The sequence below is a fragment of the Dendrobium catenatum genome, unplaced genomic scaffold (assembly GCF_001605985.2).
Source record: "Dendrobium catenatum unplaced genomic scaffold, ASM160598v2 fragScaff_scaffold_1342, whole genome shotgun sequence".
Taxonomy (NCBI): domain Eukaryota; kingdom Viridiplantae; phylum Streptophyta; class Magnoliopsida; order Asparagales; family Orchidaceae; genus Dendrobium; species Dendrobium catenatum.
In genome coordinates, this window is record NW_021319804.1 from 843,903 (window position 1) to 849,959 (window position 6,057).

The window sequence follows — 6,057 nt, forward strand, 5'->3', positions numbered from 1 at the left end:
GGAAAGTGCCGCCAAGTGATAATTTTTCTGTAGTGTCGCAGATAACTTATTTCATTTCTAGATCATTACTATTGAATGGAAAGATTTGTGAAGCATTTTGGTGCAGTAATGGACACCTGATGATAACTGAGATAGTGAAGGAGGAGCTGCAGAGGAGCAAAGGAAATTCTCACCAAGCTAACTGATAGTAATCCAGTACAGTGGCCGCATTTCACTGTCACCACCTTCAGAAAACTGCTACAAGGAACGCTCACCTGCATCATATAGCAATATTGTTTGAAAAAATTTTATATGGTTTTTGAAGAAATGAATGAGTTTTTCATGCAGATTGTAATTACCAGTAAGAATGTGGTGCAGAAGCTGCACTGAACATATCCAAGTTGGCATGGGAGATCTGAGAATTGATTGCTACAGGTACTCATGGCTGCTGTGATGGGATTTGGAAGCTAGAGTGGAAAGGATAGGTAAGAGATGAACTTTGAAGTATTTTACTTTTTGGTGTTTGACAAGTGGTTAAATAGATTTACAGACAAGAATTGATGCACCAGATCACTAGCTGTTTGTCAAGAACTAGATATAGCCAAATTAAGCTGATCTTTATAGGGTTGAATAGGCGGTCCTGATCGATCCATCGATCGACTCGACTCGATCGTGTTAGATAATGTAGGGTGGAGAGATGACACTCATTTTGCAGTGATGGTTCTAAATAGGGGTCAATATTGAGTTGAGTTCGAGTGAATCGGCTTAAATTTAAAATCAAATATTTTGATTTCACCTTTAACTAAAGTTAAATTAAGCTGATCTTCCTGACTTTGTAGATGATGTGTCAAAAAGATACTACTAACGGCTATCTTGTCCTTTTCATTTATAGGGCTCTGGTGATTATTATTGGAGATCTTGATATTAAGTTGAGTTCAAACGAATTAGACTTCGTTTGGAGCATTTTTTTATTGTTTCTTAAAGCAACTTCATAGTACAAATATTAAAATTTATGTACTAAAAAGTTGTTTTAAGAAGCAGCAAAAAAGCCGTCCCAAATGAAATCTTACCATACAAACTTTGATCAACTTATTAACGATCGTTATATATATATATATATATATATATTTGTATATAATTTGTGTTTTTATAAATTTTAAACACATAATCTTTCCTAAAGATAATATATAAGGTTGATTAATTAGCTTCTTCATCTTCTTCATTCTATTTTTGTCTCAGTAAAATATCTCATTAATTTCAGTAATATAAAGCTTCAAAGTCTGCTTAGAATTCAACACCAATAATAGATCAGTGATAATTAATTTGCCTATCTACTTCACAAATGCTACATGCAATAACTATTTACAATATCCCCAAGGAATCAAGCAATTCTCTCTCTCTCTCTCTTCTCTCTCTCTTAACATTGATAGAAGTCTGTGTGGAAACAACATGGCTGACTGCATTTGTCTTGTAAAGAGACTGGACCCAATCTGTAGCTTTCTCCTTTCTAAATCTCCACCTTCTTCTCCTCTGCCATAACTAAGGGGAACAGCTATATGACCTCTCTCTCTTCTTCTTCTAATGAAAGAGACATCCATAGATGACTTAATTAACTGAACAAGAAGCCCAGTTTGAAATATGGATGTTTCTAGGAAGTGTATTGGAAAAGGAAAGAATGCCATATTGTCATCAATAGTATTAGCTTCCAAATATGCACATTTGTCTCTTCTCCCCTACAAAAAAGCTTCATCAGTTATTAATAAGGTGCCAACTTGCGCTGAGTTGAATGCAATTTAATGCATGGAGTCCAGCCAAGTTCTGCAATATTGTATATATCATGTCTCTCCCATGCACATCATATGTAAGTTCCAATGCATCATCATGCATACATTTTTTTTAATAAGAGGTGCATCATCTTTTTCAGGGGCGGATCCAGACTTAATTTTCAGTGGAGGCAAATTTATAAGTAAAGGTGTAGCATTTTTTTCATAAATATACTTAGAGCCAAAATTTGTTCCGAGGGTGCTGCCTCTCGACTCCTATTTATTCACCGTTGTACGCTTCACAGATATGTTGGGGGTCTAAGGGGCAGCGCCCCCTGACGGGATTTGACCGCATTTGATTCATCGTTCTCTATCTAACAATAACATTTTTACAATGTGATTAATTATGTTTGGGCTATTGCATAAAGGTCATAGTATTTTAAAACTTAAAGAATCATATAATAAATAATTTTTTTTATTTTTTCAGCAGGGGGCAATTGTCTCCTTGGCCTTAAGGTGGGTCAGCCCATGATTATTTAGGCTTCATTTGGAACAGCTTTCTTACTATGCTTTCTATAACAACTTTTTAGTATAATTTTTTTTGTGAAAAAGTAAAAGCTTTACCAAATGAAACCAAGTATTTTTGGGAGAGCTAGTCATGCATGCATCCATGATGATCATGCATGCATGCATGCCTGAGACTGAGCGAGCTGGGACTTTTTTGTCTGTGTCATGTATTTAAGAAGGCACCTACTTTTCCTTGCCATAAATATATGCAGATGCTATATATCTTGTAATCAAAACCGAGGAAATCCATGCATGTACATGCATTTATATGTGTTCATCAGCCACTCAGAGTCATATAGTCATAGTCATGGTGCAGCTTCTCCTGCAGCTGGCCATTAATAGATTAACCATCTCAGTTCCTAAAAGGAGGACTGTTCAAGATGGCTCATTGAGATGCTCACAAGACTTCTAGATAGGCAGTTGCACGTGTGTGCAGGACGCACGTGCCATCTACAATGTTTGGTCACATAAAACGGCGGCCTTCTGATGACCCGGTTAGGATAGTAGAGGTATTAGATTTGACTTAAGTTAAGAAAGGTAGGGGTAGACCTAAAAAGACTAGGTTATAAAATATTAGGAATGACCTTTCTTTATTAGATTTAAACGAGAATTTGACTTTTAATAGAACACAATGGAGAAAAATGATTCATGTAGCCGACCCCACATAGTGGGATAAAGGCTTGATGTTGTTGTTGTTGTTATATATATATATGGGTTGGTTCTCTATCTTTCGATTGAATGCAAGATAAATTGCTATAAATCAAAGGGTTCATTGATGTATCAAAGAGACAAGCACTTAACCTTTGAAGAAAAATATTTTAAGATAGTTGCATCTTAAAGATGTTCGTAGTTATCAAATGCCATAATCAAAGGGAGGATCCACAAATTTAAAATAATAAAAAAAAAGTTTAATGAAATACAACATGCATTATTGATCTTCAATCAGGGATGATGGGCAAAAGTAAAAATATGTTATGAATTCAAGTCTTATTAACTCCATTGAATGATGCTCTACCTCAAAAGATGTTTGGTAGGTGACCAACAAATATATATAGAGCTAGTCTGATAAATCAAATTATGAGCATTTTACATTATTGAAGTTAGATATCTAGTATTTCTATCGTTCCTTTTAGATGATGTGCTAATATTTAGCTATAAGGATGACTTCATCAAGATTTTAAAGCTAAATTTGTGGGGTAAATCCAGACCAAGAAGACTTCCAATATTACTATATTTATAGCCTTTATCAACAAAGTGCCTACATTCAAGTTAAAGTCACCATATAAGTACCATTAAAATCAAACAACAAATCTACAAGACTGTTTTTCTAATCACCTATAAAATCAAAGCTATATGTCTATTGAAGGGATAGCCATTAGTCCTTGTAGCATTTGTACAATATTAACATTAATGCTCTAACCTTAAATACTATCATTTTAGAATCTTGCTATCATGAAAAAATTACCATCAAAGGGAAGGAGGAACCAACCATCCAAATGATGGATATAATCATAGATCATCCTAATTGAAGAGATTACCATCATTCTTCAATTTCCTCAAGTCAAATAACCTATCTTGAGCACTATCCTGAGGATTCAGTACACATCCTTGTTTGGCATAATCAAAGCTTGAGCTCAAGCTCTACTTGAGTATTTATAATAGTGGTCAAGCTCGATCTATTTAAAATTATGGCTATTTGAGTTTCATTTGAGATCAACTCATTAGGTAATTAAAATTAAGATACTTATTGAGCATATTAATGAGCAATATTATCAAGTTGCTTGTTGATTATAAAAATAAGCCTTATCGAACCTATTAATGAGTGACCTATTGAGATTAAAAATAAGACTTTAATTAATTAAATGAGCTACTAAATAAATAAATATTTAAATTAGCATAAACAGGTGACTTGTGTTCATGAACAAAAACAATCTAATATAAAAAAGACATACTCCCTCATAATCATATATTAAATAAATTTATTATCAAGTCTTAAATAAGCATATTAATTATTATGCTTCATAGCGAACTTGTTCACCAGCTATATTAACTGATATTATTCATGCTCATAAATGAATTAAACACCAAGTTGTTCAAGCTTATTCATTTATTAATTGAGCATTTATAAAAGCAATATACGTTTGTTCAATTAGTTAATTAAATGATCATGAATGAGCTTTAATTGAGCTAATTTATTAGTAGCTTATTTGTTAGTAGCTAATTTATTAAATATAACAAACATTCATAGGCTTCAATCCTTGATGATGGACACTATCATGAAAAATCATACTCAAAGGGATCCATTTATAAGTAAGAATACCCTATTAATTCAAGGTTCATTAGCATCATCACTATCAAACAGTCTTTACCGCAAATGATATTTAGCAATAAACATCCCCAAATATAAAACCCCTATGAAATAATGATCATTCTATAGGTTTGTAGTTAGATAACTATCATTTAAGTCACCTCATCTATGATATGCTTATAGTTAGCAATAGGGATGACCACATCAAAATTTTAAAGCTTAAATTAGAATAAATTGAAAAAAAATCTAATTAATAGCCTTATTTGTATGGGATATGGCCCATTTTTATGCCACATAAGTTTCCAATGGATTATATTCATATTCAATAATGTAAGATGTGATTTCTTTGAATTTTAATTTGATGGGATTTGAACTATGGAATGCTTCTATATGTTTGACATTTTATTAATTTTTGATGGGTTTAATCAGTTATCATACATGGAATGCTTCTATATGTTTGATATCTTATTAATTTTTTAAGAGTTTTGTAATTGATGATCATTTTTTTATTAAGAAATCTTTTTTATATATATATAAATTTTATTAGGTGATTGAATAATTCAATTATACTTGGCATTTACTATATATATGTTTATTAAGTCAACTCTATTTGTATTAAATTTGGAATTTATAATTATTCATTATTTTAGGAGTTTATTTAGATGATTCATGATTTAATGAAATAATCAATAAATTTGAAATATTAAGATTTGGATAAAAAAGCCATGTAAGAGAATGAAAAAAAAAGTATTAAAATATTTAAATTTTATGATTAAAAGCTAGATTTTTTTAAATAAAAAATATCAATATATTTAAGGAATGAAAAATATTTAAGAAAATTATTTTTAATGTCATGTTCATTAATATTTAAATATTTTCCATTTTTAAGTATATATTTAGTCTATTATTTGAACATGTGCTACTCATTTGTTGTTATCTTGTGTTGATAATTAATTTTTTAATTTAAGTGATTGAATAGTTCCATCATACATGGCATTTTATTATTTTTAGTTTGGTAAATTTTGACATAATATTGCACAATTAATTAAGGAATTTTATAGAAAATAATAGTTTTAGGGTAAAAAAAACTGGGTGCTACATTCAAGAGACATTTTCTTACATTGAAAATTTTGAAATAAAAGAAAAAGTCTGGAGTTGTAGGCTTCAAATAATTTTTACTGGTTATAATATTGATTTTAATAGTAAAAATTATCAACTACATTCTTCTCTTAATTTGCAAAATTTTTCAATTTTGATTAGTTTTTGGGCAAAACTCCGCCGACATTTTTGAGTAATTTCAACCAAAGCTCTAAAATGTCGGCAGAATTTTGCCCGAAATTTAAGAGTTTCATCCAAAATTTATAAAATTTATTAGTTTGTAGCTTTGACTACTAACAAAAATATCTTGAATTCGAAACCTCAACGGTAAAAAAAAATGAA